Source organism: Harmonia axyridis, chromosome 2 (assembly GCF_914767665.1).
Source record: "Harmonia axyridis chromosome 2, icHarAxyr1.1, whole genome shotgun sequence".
NCBI classification, from domain to species: domain Eukaryota; kingdom Metazoa; phylum Arthropoda; class Insecta; order Coleoptera; family Coccinellidae; genus Harmonia; species Harmonia axyridis.
Window position 1 is genome coordinate 47,357,141 of NC_059502.1, and position 23,925 is coordinate 47,381,065.

Below are 23,925 nucleotides of genomic sequence, written 5' to 3' on the forward strand. Positions count from 1 at the left end.
AAAAAATATCTTCGTTCTTGAAAAAAAAGCTAACATTCTATTACATAAATGTCAAGAATTGTTAACTCTCAAATAATCCCCTACATCATTGAATCGAAGTCATTTTAAAAATATACCTCATCACTCTTTTTTGTAACACAATCAATTTATTGACCTCTGAGCTCGATCCCCAAAATGTAAAGCCATAACCTAAAAGGCATTCAAAATTTGCAAAATATACTGTTTTTACAATATTTAGCCTCAACTACATTGATGATGTTCTGATTTCAAATCCTACACGACATAGCTTCCCTGAAAGATAATCTATGTGATATGACCATTTAAGGAAACCATCTAGATATACCCCTAAAAATTTAATCGACTCTTCAATCTTGACATTACAACCATTCAAATTCAAAACATTTTCCCCCATTTTCTGCGATCTGCTTGTGCTATATAGCACAGCTGATGTTTTACTTTCATTCATAAATAATTTGTTCTTTGTTAACCACGATTTCAATTTATTATATATTGAAAGTGTTTTTGCCTTGATATTATCATAATCATTTCCACCAATCATCAAATTTCTGTCATCAACAAATTAAGTTAACAATTTAAGGATTTCTTCAATTACATCACATATATCTATTATAAAAATTATGAATAGGATGGGTCCTCTAACACTGCCGTGAGGTGAAAAAGTTCATAAAGTACCCATCTGAAGGAATAACTCTATAGAACAATATACAGTTGGGTACACTCATCGCTCGATGTATTTCACCTTGTAGAAATTATGATACAGAATTATGAAACACCTTTTATATCACAAATTCTTCACCATCGTGAAGACATTAATATTTTTAGGTAAGATTTTCTAGACTTGTCTAATAATCATTCGAATCTGACCGAACCGTTCAAAATTGAAAGAAGGTGATTGATTTCCATCCAAGAACAAGCCGAATATAATAGGTACGTTGTTCACATCATACACTTAAACGATGTTTCAGTTTGACGCGCCATACTTTTCCTAAGACCACTGTGGTAGGTGGAACAAATTTAATGATATTGTGAAAGTAACGTTGCCTTAGAAACTGAATTGTATGTCAAACAATTCAACTAATGTACAAAATCAGATCTTCCACTGGCTCACAAAAAGAGATGAACCATTATGTATCTTCCTGCTATTAAGGGTATCGAGCTTGAAAAACTGATATTATGTAGCTCTTCTATCTGAAGCCACACACGTATTCCAGTTTATTATATTTTAAATTTATTGTGGCTCATGGAAACAGTCAGTCAATCTAGAATGGGCAAAAACCGTAATACGATTGCGAATTAACGTGTGAAATCTTGGAACTGGTTCATTTGTTGTGAATCGACATTTTTCGTTCAAGTAATGATCGACTTCCTTTGATTCTCTTCACAATCATCCTTTCCTGGAGTGGGACGATTTGATTTGAAATTGCATTAGAATTTGAAGCAAATGAGGTCATCATCGGTACTAAGACCTTCGGAAATGGATAGATGTTTTTTTTCTTTATTAATAGGGACGCACAGTTAATGGATCAGTTGATTGGTGTTTCATTTGCTTTTCTATACAGGGTGTCCCGTAAAGACCACGTCAAACTGAGGGAGAATTTAGATCAAAGGATAACCCACCTGCTATGACAAAATTCCTATAATAAAAGTCTTACAGTTTCCGAGATATATTTTTTTTTTTGAAAATAATGAATTTTCGCCCCTTTCAATAGTTTTGCCCTTACGGTTGGTACAATTTTGCATCTTTCTGGTTAATTTTTTCAGTAAAATATTGCTGAAGCATGATTTTAACGTTTACATTTAAAACATCCTCCGAAAATTTTAAAGGGGGGCTATAAGAAATATTTTTATTGGAAATTTTGGTAGTGCATTATTTTGTTCATTAAATTTAGCCCATCGTAGTGGAAAAAAAATTTACCGAGCTACTGCTGCACATAACACAAATAAATTGTCTATTTTATAGTGATTTCAAAGAGGTATCACACAAGTGATTTGTTATTCAAAGAAAAAAGATATGGCTGTTTTTATCCAAATGGGTACGTTTCTGACAAAATCAAGTTTGTCAATTCTGTTAAAAAATCTTCGATGTTGCATTACTTAGTGAACAATGGCAATTTTTCACGTGCGAAAATATTACTCGCATAATTATTCACTTCAACGAAATTCAATTTTGCCGGCAAATTTTGGAAAACATCATGCAGATCCAGATTTTCAATAAGATCATTAAGAGCGACGAGTCTTTCTGTACCAAGGACTGGTACATGAATCTCCACAATTTGCATAGCTGGAATATCATTAATCCACACGAGGTGAGAGAAGATAGATCACAATATCGATTCAAGATTAATTTATGGACTGGAATATTTAATGGTGCAATTTTGGGCCCGATCGAACTGCTGCCATCACTGAACGCAAAGAATTGTTTGGAATTTTCAACCAACCAGCTGCCCATTTTAATATTTTATTGGAAGATGTGCCACTGGCGCTGCGACGTAGTCTGTGGTTTCAACATGATGGATGCCCAGCACATTACGGACTCGAAGTTACCGCACATTTGAATAGAACTCATCCCCACCGGTGGATTGGAAGAGAAGGTAAAATTTTGGGGCCTCCTCGTTCACCTGACAAGAATCCTATGGACTTATTATTGGGGCTGCCTAAAAGACAAAGTATACGCAACACCCATACGTGATGAAGCCGAATTGAGAGAACGCATCCGCAATTCGGATTCATCACGTATGGGTGCTGCGTATACTTTGTCTTTTAGGCAGCCCCAATATTAAAAGTCTAGAGGATTTAGGTCTTCATGTACCCATCTTCGGTACATGAAGACTCGTCGCTCCAAATGATCTTATTAAAAAATCTAGATCTGCATGATGTTTTTCCAAATTTGCCGGCAAAATTGAATTTCGTTGAGGTGAATAATTATGAGAGTAATATTTTCGCAAGTAAACAATTGCCATTGTTCACTAAGTAATGCAACATCGAAGATTTCTTAACAGAATTGACGAACTTGATTTTGTCAGAAACGTACCCATTTGGATAAAAACAGCCATATCTTTTTTCTTTGAATAACAAATGACTTGTGTGATACCTCTTTGAAATCACTATCAAATAGACAATTTATTGGTGTAATGTGCAGCAGTAGCTCGGTGCATTTTTTTCCACTACGATGAGCTAAACTTCGTAAACAAAATAATCCACTACCAAAATTTCCAATAAAAATATTTCTCATAGCCCCCCTTTAAAATTTTGGGATGATGTTTTTAATGTAAACGTTAAAAACATTCTCCAGCAATATTTTACTGAAAAAATTAACCAGAAAGATGTAAAATTGTACCAACCGTAAGGGCAAAACTATAGAAAGGGGCGAAAATTCATTATTTTCAAAAAAAAAAGAAATATCTCGAAAACGGTAAGACTTTTATTATAAGAATTTTGTCATAGCAGGTGGGTTATCCTTTGATCTACATTCTCCCTCGGTTTGACGTGGTCTTTACGGGACACCCTGTATATTTGAAAATCATAATACCTACGCAATGGTTGCATCTTCGTGAAAATTATTCTTCTTCTTATTCTTTCTTATATGAGATGGTAGTTCATATAGGTAGGCATCGGCCTGTTAATAATTAGTCAGCCTCTTCCAACATAGACGTCCAGCATTCTTTACAACGTTTCGGTGGTCTTCCCTGGGTTCTCTTCCCCGTGGCTTTGTTCTGCCTTGCTTCTTTTACCAGTCTGTTGTCAGGCATCCTCTCTGTGTGCTTATTCCAATATTTTCTCCTCTGCCTCACAAACTTTCCTACGTCCTGAATCCCACTTCGTTCTCTTAGTTCCTCGTTTCTCACCCTGTCCAGTAAAGTCTTTCTATGTATTCTTCTTATTATCCTCATCTCTGTCGTTGTCATTCTTTGTGTTGTCCTTGTCGTATCTGTCCTTGTCTCCGCAGCATAAGTAAAATTATTGTAAATGAGAATTTCGATGATTTTATATCTGATATTCCTGGACTATACCTAATAGTGTTAGAAATATGAAAGTGGAAAGGGTTTGATATTGTACATAGTGATGATTGAGCATGCGTCAGATGACTAAGCATCTGGCTTAACGAGATACAGTATTAAAAGAGATTGAGGCGTTTAATTCGATAAAAGTATCTGAGAAGTATTGGCATTTTCAATAAAGAAATAGAGGTTACCTTACATGGTGTTAGGTGTTGATTATTCATGAAAAAAAAATAAGGATAATAAGAGAAATGGATATTTTGAAATTACTTCCGATAATGGATTTTTCTGGGAACATGTCAAGAAATTGGACGGTATCATAAATTCGGAATGTTTCTGATAGCAGGAAATAAAGAAGAATCAACTGATCCAATAAAAACCACTTCGCTTCTCAATTTAATTGGTGACGAAGGAGTAGATATTTTCAATACTTTCAAGGCACTACGAAGTTGATTGATGTTCTACAAGCATTTGATAAGTTTTGCAACCCAAAAAAAAAACGTTGTTTCATGAGGGATACAAGATTCTAATGTGCAATCGCTGAGTCATTATATTACCAAAGTGAAATCGTTATTGACGAACTGTGAATATGAGGCAGAAGATGACATGCTTCGGGATAAGATCATCATGAGAATTCGAGATGATTATTTGAAGGAAAAATCACTACAAACTGAACATCTTTCGCTCAAGGAAACTATTGATATATGTCAAGTTACTGAAAATAGCAGGAAGAAAACCGATGAGATGGCAGATGCAGCATTTAAAACTATTGAGGTGGATGGAGTTCAAGAAACAAAAAAGATAACTCATCATACAATTAATGAAAATTTTTCTGATTAGAATAAATTTAAATTTCCTGATGAAAATAATAGTCATTGTTGTTGCAATAATTCATTTTTTTGTTCGTTTTATTATTCATATGCACCACGGTTCTCGAGGGGCACTGTGCGCAAGTGAGGATCGGTACGTTTGAACATATTGTTAGTGAGTTGATTGATGAGTATCGGGATATAAGAATCTCATATATAGTTTTCCTTCTTTTTCGCTATTTTCGCTAATATTCAAATGTTTAAGCTACATGATTTCCTTTTCATTCAACAAGACGATTGGTGTTGGTGTTGAAGTTCCAGATAAGAGGGGATCCCCAAGTAGAGGAGAATTAGTATCGAGGGTAAGTGCAACTAAAGGGTTGTGGTGCATTTTCTAGTGTTAGCTAAGATTCTTCATTTTCATACAGTCCACTATATTTTCATTTGAGTGCTAACATATTCGAACCGGTTGACTAGTGGTTTCATGATTTCGTTCTTTTTCATTTTCAGATTTGCACGTAAGTCACTTTTCAATCATTCATTTTCATTCATATGGATTATAATAAAATCGAACTATATTCGCATCGCCACATACGCTTCTCGTTCGTTTCTTCATACAAACATGTCATCATATGTTCTTGTTCCATACACTCATCGTTCATTCAATAAATATAAATACATATTTAATTCCTTACATATAAACTCCTTTGTTTTTCTTTCCATTGTTGATTCTGAAATAATTCAAATTTATATTCGATTTCTTTCAGAAGTTTCGCTGTTATTATTGAGTTCAAATAAAGTTCGTTCATTATTTTCACTTCATTCAATTCATTACAAATCACATTTTACATTTATTATTTCATCGATTATTTCACTAAATATGAGTAATCTCAAAAGATTTGAAAGCAAACGTAAAACATACGTTAGCGGAATATTTGAATTTTACATTATCGCCAAACAAAGTATAGCGGACACCTCCAAAAGGGGACAATTACAGGCAAGGTTCAATGATATTGAAAAGATTTTCGATCGATTTTTGGAATATCATAATGAGGTTATGATGTTATTAGATGATGATACAGAATTTGATACTCACGAGAAAATTAGAAAGGAAACTGAAAACTTTTATTATGAAGGTTTTTAATTTATCATAGTTTACAACAAAATGATACTTCAAACGCATCCTCAATAAATGTTGAGGCTTCTGCCAAACTGCCTCCTCTCAATATACCATGTTTTAATGGAGATCCAAAATTATTGTCAACTTTTCATGATCTTTATGAGAAATTAATTCATGAAAATTCTAATCTTTCAAACGTAGAAAAATTCAGATATTTACTTTCATTTCTTAAAGATGAACCTGTGAAATTACTAAATGGTATTGCTATAAATAATGACTATTACAATACTGCATTCAACAAACTTATCGATATATATCAAAATGAGAGACTTATAGCTCCGAACGCGATTTGTTCACTGACATCCAAAATATATAATAGCCTGGATAGGAAGAAACATTCTCTAGCTGTTTTTTTGGATCTCGCAAAGGCCTTCGACACTGTTGATCATATACAGCTTTTGGGGTATTTGCGGGATATAGGATTCAGGGAAAACGTACTTAAATTCTTTGAAAACTACCTGGGTAACAGAAAGCAACGTGTTGCAATCGAAGATGTCCTTAGTGAAGAAAAAACAGTACAATATGGGGTGCCACAGGGGACAGTATTGGGACCGGTATTATTTGTCATTTACATGAATAACATATTCACCTCACAGCCCAATGGAGAAATCATTAGTTTTGCGGATGACACGGCAATATATGAAGACACATCCTGGAAAAACCTAAAAAAGAAAGTGGAATGTGATATGAGTAAAATGATACATCGTTTCAAGCAAAAAAAATTAACACTATAACTTCGTTTTTACCTTTTTCTTGTTACTCATCTCATCTCCCCGATTTCAATCACCTGGAAATAAAAAATGCTGATGAAATTATTCAATTGAAGTCCTCAGAATTTGTCAAATATCTAGGTGTTCATATTGACAGACACATTAGATGGGATGTCCACATAAAAAAAAACTGTAGGTACTTTGAGAAGCATCATTTTCAAATTTCTATATTTCAAAAATATATTGAATACTCACCAAATGAAAATCCTGTACCATGCATTGGTCGAGTCTAGATTATCGTATGGAATCCTAGGTTGGGGAGGTGTTGCCAGCAGTTACTTATCTCATCTGGATATTTTACAGAAAAAATTCCTGAAGATTTGTTTTAATAAATCTCGAACGTATTCATCGACCTTGCTTTATTCTGAGAGTAAAATATTAGACCTCAGACAAATCTACTTCCTACGTGTAGCGATAGATCAATACAAAAACAAAAGTAGCCTAAAGAATATTGATCACAACTACAGTATCAGGGAAAAAAAAGAAAACATGGTGCGCACGGAATATTCGCCTTATTCAGATTTTATGAGAGAGTATCTTGAAAATGGTCATATGTCTTTAGTTACTTCCAAACATATTTCCAACGAACAATCTTGTTATTTACCTTTCATTGTGTCATTAAACCTGAGAGTGTAAGCTCAAAACTTCGGATAGTATGGGATGGGTCAGCGAAAGGTTCAAAAGGTGTAAGTTTGAATGATACATTACTTCCAGGTCCAAAATTACAAAGAGATATTTTTTCGTTACTTTTACTATTTCGTTTAGATGCTGTGGTTTTTGTAGCCGACATAAAACAAATGTTTAGACAAATTTTGATCACACGTTCTGATCGTTTCGAAAGAATTTTATGGCGATTGATTATGACGATCATCTTTCAGAATTTACCTTGAATGCAGTTACTTTCGGACTGAATTGTAGCCCATATTTAGCAATGCGAACTGTTCAACTAGCATGCATACAAAGGAAAAACTTTCCAAAATCTAGTAAAATACTAGAGGAAAAAATTTATATTGACAATGTATTGGGAGGTGCATCATCTGAATCAGAGGCTCTTTCGTTACAGAAAGATCCATAGACTTATTATCCTAAGGAGACGAAACATCCCCGTACTGGGACTCGCTTTGTTGTGAAGCAAACATTCACATTGTTTGGATAAGGACGGCTATAGTACAGTTAACGAGTGAGACAAGGATGAACAATTCTCTCAGCTTCGGGTCGGCAACACTGCAAAAGAATTATCTGTTGAAATTGAAAACACCATCCATGGGCGTGCGAAAATCTTTTTCCCATTTTATTGAATGAAATATTTGGGCCGCGTAGGCGAAAAGTTGGTCGGTATTTGTTTTTGAATATATATAATATATATATTTTAAATATTATTTTTGGGTGGATATTATTTATGTAATTTAGAAATTGATTTAGTTGTCTGGATGTTTCAGAAAGGAAAGCAAGTTTATGTAATTTACAAATCGATACCGAAAGTATATTTTTACCACTTATTTTGATATTTTCGCAGATATTTTCATGTCTTATATAGAAAATAAAATTTTCAACTCAATAAATTACCGCTAAAAATATACTTTTGGTATCGATTTGTAGAAAACATACGATGCTTGCCTTTCTGGAACATCCAGGCAACTAAATCAATTTCTAAATATACTTAAATAATATCCACCCAAAAATAAAATTCGAATTGGAAAAGGAAACAAATAATCACATAACATTCTTAGACCCCAGCAAACAACTTTCAATATCACAGTCGAACCAAAAACTTGCTTTTAACGTGTTTAGAGATTTCAGCATTTCGATCAATGATTCACATAGCTTTCACCTTCACCATTATCCAAAGTAAACCGCGAAACCGAAATAGAACCATATATATAAAACCAATAGCTGCAAACAATGGGTTCAAACATGCAATTATAGAAAATTTAGTTAAACAGAAAATATCAAAAATCAAATATACCCCATCATGAAAAACTGAAAAATTAAAAAATTTATTTCTCTCTCGTACTTTGGTGATATAAATGATAATAAATGAAATATCATCTCGTTGTAATTTAAAGCAAAAGATTCGATTCAACCCCAAACACAAGTAAATCAGGAGTTTTTATGAGTTAACATGTTCAACTTGCAATATGAAATATATAGGACAAACAGGTCGACGTTAATTGAAAACTAGATTTAACGAATATCGAATAGATTTTAACAAAAATAAGTGTCTCTCCACCTTTGCATAGATAATAATCACCCTTTCCCCACAATTGACTACATGAAAATTATACATGTAGAACAAAAGGCAGGAGACTCAACTATTTAGAATCCACTGAAATTTATAAGTTATTGAACAGAAATAGTTTTTAAATTATGAATGAACAAACAGAAGTGTGTTATTCTAAAATATTCAAATAATACTTGAAATTTGCTTAACAGTCAAAAATGTTTCCTGCCTACCGAGTTTTATAGCCATTTCTTGATTTTTTCTATTACTTTTTTGTACCTGATTTCACATAAATACTCTGTACAATTTGTATCATAGAATCTACAATTTCTGAAGATAAACTTGAAATAAGTTCCAAACTCCGCAGGTACACAATATAATCTTCAAATTGTTAATTAATATCCAATTTTATTGGTAATAAGAATAAAACATGTTTTGCTTACGGTATTTATTATAGGATCCCCTATTTTTCCAAATTCTGAGGAAACTGCGAATTATTGAATATTTTAGTAAGTATAAGTTACCAACTTCAAACTAATTTTTATGGGTATCCTTGAAGGAAACATGCTCTAAACAAATAATTCATTTTTTTGAGGAACAATTACATATTATGGAATTAGGGCCTACAGTTTTTGACAAGATTTAATTTCTTGACACATAACAAAAAAAAAAAACAATTCATAGCCTTGAAGTAACAAAACTTCATAATAATAATATTTATTTACATATGTACTACATCACATTGTACACTATAAATATTCACTGTCAATAATTTTCATGGTTTGTCATAAAAATTCAATCAGGTTTAAAAAACAAATTACATACACAAACCTTTTAAAACTCTTTTAGGCTGTATATTGTGTTCTGCAGCAATAATTCCTTCACTTTTTTATTGAAACTTTGTTCATTTAATCTTTTGATGTCATCAAGCAATTTATTGTAAAATACAAATAATACAAAGGGTAGCTACAGATATGGCATATTTAATTGAGTTTAGTATATCTGAGATATTTAATTGTATGCTGATGCTTGACTAGATACCTACAGCTCTCAAACAAATGATTTATTTTTTCAAGAAACAATCAATTACATATTATGGTATCGGGGCCTACAGTTTTTGACAAGATTTCATTCCTTAACACCTGACAAAAAAAAACAATTCACAGCTAGTTGTTATTTTTAACTAAAACAGAGTTAAATTTTAATATACCTACATATAATTCTGATATTGTTTTGTTCTATTGACTTTTCTCGATTAATGTTTCAGTATAACAAGTTTTCATTCAATGAATACAAAATCATAACATTACACTAACCTATAACCAGAATCAAGAATAGATAGCCAATCAAAAATGAACAAACTAAAAACTTCTTACAATACTTTTGAAATGATATTTGAATAATCAATGCATCATGATGGAACATATGTACCCAACTTACTTAATATATAAAAAATGTTTGATTCTTTTTCCTTGTGACCATATTCTATTTCAAAAATTGAATAAGAAATTTTCTTTAAAATCCAGACAGGACCGATTCTAACTTCTTCTAATGTTTTCCTATTGATTTTGTTACTATTTTCAACATATACCAAGTCACCAAATTCAAAAATATAGGCTCTCTATTGAGGACGTCTACTAATCTCTCCACAAAATTACACTGATCTTTCACTGACTACCATCCTCCAGACAAATCTGTAAAGCAAAACAATTCCGAACAAGTTTGATCATATGACAGGTATCTAAAAAACGAAAATCTCATTTTTTGTGATGGGATCTATGAAGCTAGTTTTCAGATCAGAATGATTACTGTAATCTGCGCCCAACTTCTCTGCCATTGAAAAATTTGTTACAGGGCCATCGAATGTAATTGATGTAACTGTGATTCCACTCTCATTGATGAATTCAAGGCATTTTTTTCAATAATTTTAATTTTTCCACTGCAGATAATCCATTCAATAAGAAGTATCCAACAGGCATCTTCCATGAACCATTAATGCAGACTAACATAAAATCTAATACTTTTATTGGTTCTGGTAAAGTATCTGAGTCACTTCTCTGGTGTCAAGAAATCACTGCTTGACATATCGCTAAAATAGCACCTCCAATGATCTTATTGAAAAAATCTGGATCTGCATAATGTTTCCCAAAATTTGCCGGCAAAATTGAATTTCGTTGAGGTGAATAATTATGCGAGTAAATTGCCATTGTTCACTAAGTAATGCAACATCGAAGATTTTTTAACAGAATTGACAAACTTGATTTTGTCAGAAACGTACCCATTTGGATAAAAACAGCCATATCTTTTTTCTTTGAATAACAAATCACTTGTGTGGTACCTCTTTGAAATCACTATAAAATAGACAATTTATTGAGGTAATGTGCAGCAGTAGCTCGGTACATTTTTTTTCCATTCTTCTTCTTGCAGTGCATCTCCTATCGGAGGTTAGCTATCATCACAGCAATCCGGACCCTGTTGACTGCAGCCCTGAACAATTGAACACTACTACAGTTAAACCAGTCCCTCAGGTTCTTAAGCCAGGACATACGGCGTCTACCAATGTCCCATCGTCCACTGATTTTTCCCTGGACTATCAGTTGGAGAAGTGTGTACTTTCTGCCTCTCATTATATGGCCAGGTACAGAAGTTTTCGCTTTTTAATGGTGTTAACTATTTCGCAGTCCTTCTGCATCCGGTTTAGGACTTCGGCATTTGTAACTCTATCAGTCCATGGGATACGCCACATTCTACGGTAGCACCACATTTCGAAGGCCTGTAGTTTGTCCATGTGATTTTTTTTGAGAGTCCATGCTTCAACCCCATACAGAAGCGTGGAGAAAACGTAACAACGCAGCATCCTCATCCTAAGATCCATTACGATGGGCTAAAGTTCATGAACAAAATAATCCACTACCAGAATTTCCAATAAAAATATTTCTCATAGCCCTCCTCTAAAATTTTCGGAATATGTTTCTAATGTAAACGTTAAAATCATTCTTCAGCAATATTTCACAGAAAAAATTAACCAGAAAGATGTAAAATTGTACCAACCGTAAGGGCAAAACTATTAAAAGGGGCAACAATTCATTATTTAAAAAAAAAAATAATCTCGAAAACGGTACGACTTTTATGATGGGAATTCTGTCATAGCAGGTGGGTTATCCTTTGATCTACAGAATCCCTCGGTTTGATGTGGTCTTTACGGGACACCCTGTATAGTTTTCCTTCTTTTTCGCTATTTTCGCTAATATTCAAGTGTTTAAGCTACATAATTTCCTTTTCATTTAACAAGACTATTGGTGTTGGTGTTGAAGTTCAAGATAAGAGGAGATCCCCAAGCAGAGGAGAATTAGTATCGAGGGTAAGTGCAACTAAAGGGTTGTGGTGCATTTTCTAGTGTTCGCTAAGATTCTTCATTTTCATACAGTCCACTATGTTTTCATTCGAGTGCTAACAGTCATAAATATAATTCTTTCAAATCTAATAAACACATTTAGGTGGGAAATATCTAGCATATACACAAACATGTTTTTTCTGTAAAAAACTTTGGCCCGGTGTACATGTCCGATTTCTTATGCTGCGGTGCCGGATCAATTTAATGCACACTATGACTTTTCAACTTGAAATTAAGACTTACCAAATTCAAATTCGGACAAAAATGTTTTAATTGAGAATAATAAAATTTAATTTTCTTAACGAAAAACTCCATGAGTGTGTCTGGTGATGAATTAGGAAAGATAATGGAAGACACACTTATTTATAAAATAAGTCTGTCTTCCATTTTCTTTCCTAATTAATCAAATTTGAATTGCGACGACATTAATTTCCTTGTGAATTCTTGTTTCTTCTTTAAAACACATTCAATAAGGTTATTTTGAAAATATTTCGGATCTTTCATTTCGATGAAGAACATTTTTCTCAATTGAACTTTGGAATAGATTCGTTACCTTCTTCGAATAATTTCATAGAAAAAAATCGAATTAAATAGCCATAAATGTCGTCCGAATGTTATATATATTATTTCCAAGTTGATATTGATTACTCACTAATTGTCCGCAAAAAGGGGTTTGCGGTCAATTTCAGATGAATTTTGCTAATAATAATGAGCAACCAAAAAAATGTGAAATGCAACTTACCCCAACGGGCTGCAGAAGAAACCTAGGCGAATCACCGCTAAGCTGGTTCCAAAAAGGAGGTTCCAAGGAAGGGAATTCAGGGGAATTTACCTCCCTTGTACCTTTGGCTTCACCTGGTTGATGACAAATTCATGCATTTCACGAAAAGTTATTCAATATTATTTTGTTCACTAACACTAGATGACGATGCAGAAGATAGATGAAAATAAATTATGATGATTTATCAGAAGATTAATTGAGTTGTCTCTTTTGAAACTTCTCTATATATTTAGCACGAACGATCGATATAAATCTGTTCTGATTTTTCTCCGCTGACAGGCGATACGAAATCAGATTTTCATTCTACCGGGGTCGGTCGAGAAGAAATACGACCGCCCGCCCTGAAGTGCCCCTTCAGTAAGATAACTGAACTGAAGAAGTGAACAGACGAAAGAATTCAGGAATCTACTGAGTTGGAAGAGGACACAATTTAATTTCAAGATGGCGGAAAGTGTAGATGACGTGAATGATCACTGCTCTGATACAAGTGCTGATTCTGAAGTGAAAAATACAAACATTTACAAATTATTCAAGTGTTGTACAAAGAAAACATGCTCAACGTTAATATTCAAAAATCGTGGTGGTGCATATCACGTTTCTTGTGCGAGAAAACTAGTAAACAAAACGGGTCTGTCATTCCTAGACGCAACGTATGTGAAATGCTGTGAAATGGAGGAACTAATATACAGGGTGTTCCTAAATTGAACGTACAAACGAAAAGGGGAGATTCCTTAAGTGAGTTTAAGAAAAAAAAGTCCCATAAACATGGGGTCGCAAACGTTTCGTTTTCGAGATACAGAGTGTTGAAGTTTGAATAGTTCAAAATTTTTTTTTTCGAAATCGTTCGTAGGTACTACAAAACTACAAGAGACCGAAAAGTTTAGTATAAGAACAAAGCTTTTTTTTACATTTTTTCAAATTAACAGTTGCTCACCAAAAAAAAATTCTGCAGAAGAACAGGTGGCAGTGTTCCAGAAAAAATATCAACCTGTAGATCTTCTATCGAAATTGCTATGTCACGTGGTGAGAACTCTCAAATGTAATATCTATGCCAAATTTCAGTTGAATATCTTGTGAAGTGTACATACTATAAGAAAAAAACTTGAAAAAAATTCAAACTTCAACACTCTTTATCTCGAAAACGAAACGTTTGCGACCCCATGTTTATGGGACTTTTTTTCTTAAACTCACTGAAGGAATCTCCCCTTTTCGTTTGTACGTTCAATTAAGGAACACCCTGTATAATTCCAACGGAGGCCGAGAAAATGAAATAGAATCGAACCAATCAGTAAACATTCGACTCAAAGAAGAAAACATCAAAATGAGGTATGAAAAACAGATACTCCAAGCTGAAATGAATCACTTGAAATATTTATTGAATGAACAAAAAGAAAACAAAGAACGGCTTTTAAATGAAATGAATGATAAGAACCTAATTCTCAGAGAGAATAATAGATTTTTGATGGAAAGAATAACACAAATGCAGACTGAAATTACAATAGTAAATATAAACAGCAGTCAAGAAAAAAATCGTCCTACTATAAATATCGAAAAGCGCGAAAAAATTTCATTATCAATAATTCCAATTCCAATTTTGAAATATGATAAGCCGGATAATCAGATGTCAAGTAACAGATTGAAGAATGTAACATACAGCAGCATCATGAGTACACCACCGATCCAACAGGTGTCTACATCCTCATTACAGGCATCTAGAAAAGATACATCAAATGACAAACAAGAAATAGTGGAAGACAAACCAGAAAGTAAGATAGAAGAAAAGGAATTCAAAAAGGTTAGATATAAAAAGAGGAGACCAAAAAAAAAAAATTAGGAACAGCTGAAATAAGGGAAGATGAAACTAAAAATGGGTTTTCTGGTGGAGAAAGAAAAGGCTGGCTCTATATATACAGAGTCAACAGAGTAACGACAGAAAAAGGAATAATTGATTATATCACTAACAAACCTGGATTTGACGAATATACAACTTGTAACTATTAGATGAGAACATCCATACATAAATTGGACTGTAAGGTACTGGTTTATGAAGTTCGAAGGACCATGAAATTTTCCACACTATTTATTGAAGTAGGTTTATATATACAATTACACAATGTACACTTCACAAGATTCGCTTAACTAGTTATCGAAAACTATGAATCAGTTCCACGCACTTATCCAATAACAATTTACCGACTAGGGTATTAACTAAGATGACCGACTGAAGGATCTTTTTCAACCACGTGGCGACAAGGCCAATATTTAACTAACTTGAAATGTGCAAGCTGAACACTGTGTCTCAAGGGGCGAGAGCAACGACGAACTATACTAAACTGTACTTGACTTGTACTTACTAGACTGTGTGTTGAATATTACTGAACTGACTTGAACTCGAATTAATTGAAGTGAAGTTCGATTTCTTACCCCACCTCGACCTTTTTGTCGAACCATCGAAAAGGGTTAAGAACATAGAAGTGCTACAGATAAAACGGACATAGTTAAAATATCATTATAGCCAGCCGTCATTAAAGGGACGACTACGCGCAGCGCACTCATAAAGTGCGCGGAATTATCTATAACCAACTTCAGGGGTGAATCTTTGGATAATGGCGGCGCTGAGTTCTACGAACCTTGATCAAAACTTAACATACTCCCCGGGCTGAACCTTCCAAGTTAAGGATAAAAGTGAAAATGAATAAAAAAAAATTGATGTAATGATAAAGGAAATAATTTCTTGCAACAAATAAAATAAACAAAAAATAAATAAAAAATAAAAGAATTAAAGAAAGAAAGAGTCATATTGATAATCATACTTGATTGTCAATGTTTTCCGTGCAGAATGGAAGTGGACATATCTTAGTGATTGTTCTATTGAATGTTCCTCCTTGAGGAACACGAACAATGCGAACGCGTGAATCTTTTCCGGGAATCAATTCTACTACATGGGCTAAAGGCCATTTGAGCGGCGGTGTTAGATCTAGATTTGATTGAAGAAGAAAATCGGGACCCTGCCACCATAAATCTGAGACAAGTAATTGTAATGGCAAAGACCCTCTCGAAAGTATATCTGCAGGATTCAGGTGCGATCGAATATGTCGCCAAGTAGCATCTTTGGAGTTTTCCTGAATTTGCACAATTCGATTTGACACAAATACAGACCAACTTGATGGATGTGATCGAATCCATGCTAATAATATTTCCGAATCAGACCAGAGATTTATAGAATTTATATTTCGTGAGTGAATTGGCAGAAAAGTTGATATTTTTGAAACAAGGGTAGACAGAAGTAGTGGACTTATTAGTTCGAGCTTGGGTATAGTAAAAATTTTCAAAGGTGCAACACGACTTTTAGGTGTAATTAGATGTGAAGTGACTGAATTATCAGCAATCGTGATGTATTTGAACGAATGAAACCGAATTAAAATATCGAACAAGTCGGGTTGTGCTGTATAACCTTTGAGCATGGCATCATTGATAGAAAGGCCAGATGAAGATTTCATAGAACCGTCGAAAACTACTCGAAGTTGAGTTGTGAGGCTTTGCTCACGCATTATACAAGGATGAGGGAAGGAAGATTTGTTCTGAAATAATTCATTTTCTAATACTAAAGGTACATATTTTGCATGCCCTAGGGATACATAATTTTTATAAATTCCGAATACTGATGTTTCAGTTCCTGATTATTTTGTAGTCTTCTTTCGAGATTCAAGAATCTTTTCTTCGCTTGCGAATACGAATCACCTAATTTAAATGGTTCGTTTGGAGTTTTGAATGGTAGGTCAACTTGAAATCTATCCGACGGTAACCGAATGGTTTTGTTTTTGACTATCCGTTCAGCATTCTCTTCTGCTGAAGATAAAATGTGTTCAGATTGATTAGATATCTCTTGAATTTCCCAAAACTTAGTCAGAATGTTATTTAGGAATCTTCTTGATTAACAATTGACTTTGAAGATTCAATTGAATTTTGGGAAGATTGTGCCAATGCTAAGTGAGTAGCGCGAGACATGTGAGCTGACTGTGAGACTTTTCCTGCAATTAGATATCCTAAGTGGTAATTTTGAAGAACAGGTCGACTTGCGGAGTCAGTCAAACAACGAACAATAACTTGCTTGTTGTATGAATCATATAATTTTACACAGGCAGTAGCTAAAAGAACTTGGTTATTAGAAGAGAGAGACGAAAGACTAGACACTTTTTGACCTGGATTAATATTTTCATTACGAGTTGTGATGGTTGGTTGAGCACTAGTGGACAAATGAGAAACTGCTTGAGATTCATTCTGAATTTGTGATAGATTGTTTGATCTGGATACTTCGTTGTTGGATCTTGGATTAGGAACTTCATTAGAATAATGGCGAGTTGAAGTCCTATTGAAATGGAGCAAACTATGATGCTTTCTATGGCAATTGAAACATGTGTGTTGTACACTTGACCCAACGTAAGACAATTCAGACAAGCATTCTTTTCTTTCACTAGACTGTGACGATCGTTATGAGACAAATTCATGAATTTCCTACACGAATATATCTTATGTTCATCCGTATTCACATAAGACATTTGAAAAATTTATTTTTGTTCGTTCTGTTCGACGTGTTAGCATGATAAGAATTAGGATTTTGACTTTGTGAGATTTCGAACTGATTCATAGTTCTCGTTGCCATAGATATAACCTTAAAATACTTATTTTCTACAATATCTCTGTCCTCTTCATATGAGGCAGAGTCAAATAACTCCAACTGAGTTTGAACAAGTTCGTAGTCTTCGAAGATTTGCTCTAATTGACATTTTCGAGCACTACGTTCTTCTCTATCTTTATTATTATCTTGGCCGAACCAATTGGCCATTCTAGTTAGTTTACTCTTAAGTATGGTTCTTTGTTTAACCAAATTATCGATTTTAGACATTTTGAACAACAGAAATAATCAAGGAAATATATAAAATAAATAGAAATTCTAAAATTGACTTATCACTCTCCAAAACTGCTTGCACTGGAACTAAAATGGATTCAGGACAGGAACGATACGTCGTAGACAGCGACCTCTTCTTCCAAAAGACTTCACCACACTTTGCGCATGCGTTGATAAAGTTAACCTCTAGTTAACCAATATGTCCGCTTCAGGCACGTGGGTTTTCTGATACTTCAATTGTGGAAGTTGATAATTTCTTCAGGGATATCTCCAATTTATAAACGGCTCCAAGGATCAAATTTATTTCCGGCTCGAAGGATCAAATTTATATCCGGCTCGAAGGACCAAACTTATGTAACTATTAGATGTAGATCATCCATACATAAATTGGACTGTAAGGTACTGGTTTATGAAGTTCGAAGGACCATGAAATTTTCCACACTATTTATTGAAGTAGGTTTATATATAAAATTACACAATGTTCACTTCACAAGATTCGCTTAACTAGTTATCGAAAACTATGAATCAGTTCCACGCACTTATCCAATAACAATTTACCGACTAGGGTATTAACTAAGATGACCGACTGAAGGGTCTTTTTTAACCACGTGGCGACAAGGCCAATATTTAACTAACTTGAAATGTGCAAGCTGAACACTGTGTCTCAAGGGGCGAGAGCAACGACGAACTATACTAAACTGTACTTGACTTGTACTTACTAGACTGTGTGTTGAATATTACTGAACTGACTTGAACTCGAATTAATTGAAGTGAAGTTCGATTTCTTACCCCACCTCGACCTTTTTGTCGAACCATCGAAAAGGGTTAAGAACATAGAAGTGCTACAGATAAAACGGACATAGTTGAAATATCATTATAGCCAGCCGTCATTAAAGGGACGACTACGCGCAGCGCACTCATAAAGTGCGCGGAATTATCTATAACCAACTTCAGGGGTGAATCTTTGGACAATGGCGGCGCTGCGTTCTACGAACCTTGATCAAAACTTAACACAACTAATGTAGAAGAAATTCCAAGTGGTGAAGATCAATTAAAGAGATTCTTTGTTACGGCCCCATTAATGAAAAAAGATATAATGTATCAACCAGAATTTTGTCCCAAAAATATCGGTGTTAAACGATTCGACTTTGAAAAAAATAAGAAATTTTTGAGTGAAAGAAGCGGAAATTTTCGGAGAAGCATTCAAGAGTCGTGAGTTCGAGTACTAGGAATAGAAATGTAGTGGTGGAAAATAAAACAGAAAGGAAGCTATTATTTATGTTATTCATCAAAATGTACAGTCAATTGGCAACGTATTGGACAGAATTCGAAGTTTCGTTCATGGAGAGGGAGAATGGAGCGAGCACTGGAAAACTGTGGAGCAGCTGAAAACGATATCAATAAATAACTATGATCTAGCAGGACAATGGTGTAAGGGAGAAAACCAACATGGAGGAGCTGCAGTTTATGTTCGACGAGGAGTGAAGCATATACATAGAAGTGAGCTCATTAAGTGTTCAGTACAAGGTGAGATGCAGTGTGCAGTGGTAGAATGTGAACTTCACAACAGGAAATACATACTGGTATCAATCTACAGACCATGTAATGGAAATAAGGACATATTTTTTGGTCTGCTTGAGGGTTTACTAATTGCTGTTCATAAGGAAAACAAACTTTAAGATTGAACTCAGAGAAGAAAACAGGTTCAGGACTGAATTAATTTCAATTTTTGACTCGTTTTCATTGGTGAAAAATATCTCTGAGGATACTAGAATAACTCATAACACAAACAGTTGTATTGATAACATATTTTCAAATTTAACAGAAACTGTGAATAGCTTCATAATTTTTGATCATATTTCTGATCATAGTGCGCAGAAAATATGTTTTAAGGTTGAAGTTGATAAGTATGTAAAATATAAACGAATCAGGTTATATTCAAATGAAGCTAAACAAGATTTTCTCAATGAGTTAGGTAACCAGAATTCGTTAAATGTTTTTATTTTTGAAACTGATGATGTGAATGGACAGTGGAACTGTTTTTTCAAAATATTCTCACACATTTTTGAAAAGTATTTTCCTAAAAAAAAAAATAATAGTGAAAAATGAAAATTCAAAAGAAATGTTTTATGATGATCCTAAAATTTCACGGTCCAAACATCGTTTAGATGTGCTATTTGGTTTGAGTAACCATGATGTAAGATATAAAACTTTGTATAGAGATGAAAAAAGAAAATATGATGATATCTTAATTCAATCATAGAAGAATATTATAATAACAGAATACTGGCATCCGACAATAAGAATAAAAGCATGTGGAACATTTGTGAACAAATTCAAGGAAAAATATGATAACTGATGGGATATAATGTCGAATACATGGTTCCCCTAAGTCTATTTCAAAAAAATATAATGAATTTTTAATAACTATAGTCCCAAACCTATTAAAACATTGTCATAAGTCAAACTTTCATTGTGATGTTAAGAAAATGTCCATGAAAGTGCCAGTTTTCAAGTCTGGAGATCCAGGAAAATTGGAGAATTATAGACCAATTAATCTCACAAACAGTTTTTCTAAGATCTTTGAAATTGCTATGGCCACTCGTCCTATAAAGTATTTTAATGATTGTGACCTTTTCAGTCCCACTCAGCACGGATATTTAGAGGGTAGATCAGCTCAAACTGCGACTTTTCAGTTAAAAACCAATATTTTGAAATTCTTGGAAGGAAATAAACTTGTTGCAGGTCTATTTATAGATCTCTCGAAGGCATTTGACTGCATTAATAGAGACTATATGGTTAAAAAATTAGAACAATATGGAATAGTGGGAAGTGCCCTGAGCTGGTTTGCCTCCTATCTGTCCAACAGGTGGCAGTGCGTTAAAATAACAAAATGCAATGAAACTCGCTTTTCTGAATGGATAGTAATGAATTTGGTGTTTTCCAGGGTAGCATCTTAGGGGTGATACTTTTCTTAATATACATAAATGGTCTGAGTGATGTAACAAATGAAGTAGAAGATTCAGAAATTATAAATTGTGCAGATGACAATAATATTCTGGTGGCGGGACAGAACACTGAAAGCTTGAAGGAAAGGTGTAGTTCATTATATAGTTGTGTAGAGAATTTGTTTTCGAAAAATGGTCTGGTTATGAACACAAGCGAAACTAATGTCATTGTATTCAGAGCGAGCAATTCAAGAGAAAAACCTGCAGAAGTTAGTCTTAACAACCAAGTCAATAACACTGTTGAGAATACTAAATTCTTAGGAATAATAATTCACGAACTTCTGAAGTGGAATACACATATTAATGATCTGTTAAGAATATTGAATAGGGTGATCTTTGCCTTCAGAGTGGTACAAATTTATAAATGAAAATGTAAAAAAAAAATTATATTATGCTAACTATGAATCTTTATTAAGATATGGTATAATATTTTGGGGTGTGAGTACATCTGTACAATCGGTATTCATAAGTCAGAAAAGAATACTCAGAACTCAGAATATTTTTGAATACGGGGTACCGGGATTCCTGCAGGGGCAAGTTCAGGTCATTGGGATTACTAACAGTCTATGGTCTATATCTACATGACTGCCTTCTCTACTTACACAAAAACAAAGTAGAATTTTTTAAAAATAACACTAATTTCACATACAGTACGAGAACGGCCAATATAAATTATCCACAGCATAAGTTATCTCTAACAGAAAAAAATCCATCCTATATGTGCATTTAAATCTTCAACACTTTGCCAAATGATTTTAAAATAATACAAAATTACAGACTTTTCAAATCAAAAAACCAAGACATTTTCAATAAATCTTGAACCGTATAATTTAGGGTATTATTTCATGTAGTTATGAATTAAGTTAAGGACACTGTTTCATTTCATGTTTTTCCTAGTGTAAAATTCAATTTGAAATAAAGAATATATCTATCTATCTATCCAACGACTGGTCGCCGAATTGTCCCACACGCAGTGGCAACATCAGCAACACGGGTTGTGGAACCAGCTCCCGGAAAAAAAAAGATTATATACGACTGAGAGACCACTTTAGAGGAGGAAGATTGTCATCTCGAACGACAACAACGGTACCTGAAAGAATAGAAGTGGGTGGGTGCAACCATCTATGACGTTGCTGCAAAGTGTGCAGGTGTTCCGTAAGCCAACGCTTCCAGAAGTCCTGCTGAAATCGTTGGACTAGTTGCCAGCGAGACAGACGGTTCATTGATACGGAACTTACATCGTTATCAGGAAGAGCGGCGAGGGAGCGAAAAACCAGAAAATGCCCTGGTGTGAGAGTTTCAAAATCAGAAGGATCAGACGAAGGGAGGTACAGAGGACGAGAGTTGAGAATTGCCTCCACCTGAGTACAGACGAGAAACTCCTCGTACGTGAGTTTTTGCTAGCTGATAACGCGAGTGAGATGATGCCTCGCAGATTTGACAGCAGCCTCCCAAAGGCCGCCAAAGTGAGGGCTGGAAAGAGGTATGAATCGCCAGTCAGTGCAAGAGGAAGAGGTGGCATCACACAGACTTTGCTGATGTTGTGGAGCAGCCAATAAGCGACCACGGTCACGAAGGTAATTATGCGCATCCACGAAGTTGGTCCCGTTATCCGAAAATATAACAGAAGGATGACCTCGGCGTCCAACGAAGCGACGATAAGCAGCAATGAAAGCTGGGGTGGATAGCTCAGACGCTAACTCTAGGTGAATCGCTTTAATAGTGAAACAGATGAAGACGACAAGATATGCCTCGGAGCTGACGGCTCCGCGCAGAAGCGCACTCGTAACATAAAATGGACCGGCGTAGTCAACGCCAGTGGTAAGAAAAACCATAGCAGAATAACCGCTCGGGCGGAAGATTGCCCATTGGCTGAATGATAGGACGAGGTTTGCAGGAGAAGCATCGGTTACATTTTCGTAGACGGTTACGAACTACGTTGAGGTCATCCAAGATCCAGAACCGTCGACGAATGAACGAATGCGTAGCTAAAGCACCGGCGTGAAGTAGACGATAAGGGCATCATCGATGATCAGATGCGTGAGATGATGATTTTTGCGTAGGAGAACGGGATATTTGTGTTTATAAGGTAGTAAGGAGGCTGAAAGAATACAACCGACACGTATAAGTTCATGCTTGTCGCGAAAGAGATGGAGTTTCATGACAAGTCGATGATGAGAAGAAGGTTTTTTAAGTTCATCCAGCTCCTCAGCGAAATGCACAGACTGAACTAGACGTATCAAACAAATTTCAGCTTCTTGAAGCTCAATAGAGGAGAGGAAACCTGAGTGAAGGAAAGATAAATTACGAGCATTTACCATGAAACGTCGACAAAAGGCAGTCACGCGCTTGAGACGAAGATACGGAGCGAAACATTCTATCAATGTGGAATCATTGGAGATGGCTGTTAACATCAAGGAGGAGATCGGCTTTGCTTCGTCATCCACCTGTTCAGTTTGAGATGAATCGACAGAGGAAAGAGGCCATGAGGATGATTCGAGAGACAACCAAGGAGGACCACGCCACCACAATGTGTGGTGATGAATATCTGTAGGCATCAATCCTCGAGTGCGCAATCAGCTTGATTGTCTTCAGATATCACATGCCTCCAGCAATTAGAAGGAATCAAATCCTGTATCTCGACTCGATTGCCAACAAATGTCTTCCACCTGTGACTCTCACCACGGATCCACGACAAGGCAACGGAAGAATCGCAAAAGGCAATACAGTCACCACTGAGATTCTGCAGAAGGCGGGTAGACAAATGATGCATCAGTTTTGCGAGAAGATGGGCACCGCACAGTTCTAGACGAGGCAGGGACATTGCTCTACAA

General features: G+C 34.8%; 1 long non-coding RNA gene across 1 annotated transcript; it reads right to left on the reverse strand.

Annotated features, from left to right (window-relative positions):
* Positions 1 to 6,646: 6,646 nt before the first annotated feature.
* LOC123673592 lies at positions 6,647 to 7,104 on the reverse strand. The gene is made up of 3 exons (XR_006746505.1): positions 6,974 to 7,104; positions 6,755 to 6,795; positions 6,647 to 6,670 (listed from the first exon to the last, which is right to left on the reverse strand). It is a non-coding gene; the product is annotated as an uncharacterized LOC123673592 (long non-coding RNA).
* Between the last annotated feature and the right edge of the window lie 16,821 nt (positions 7,105 to 23,925).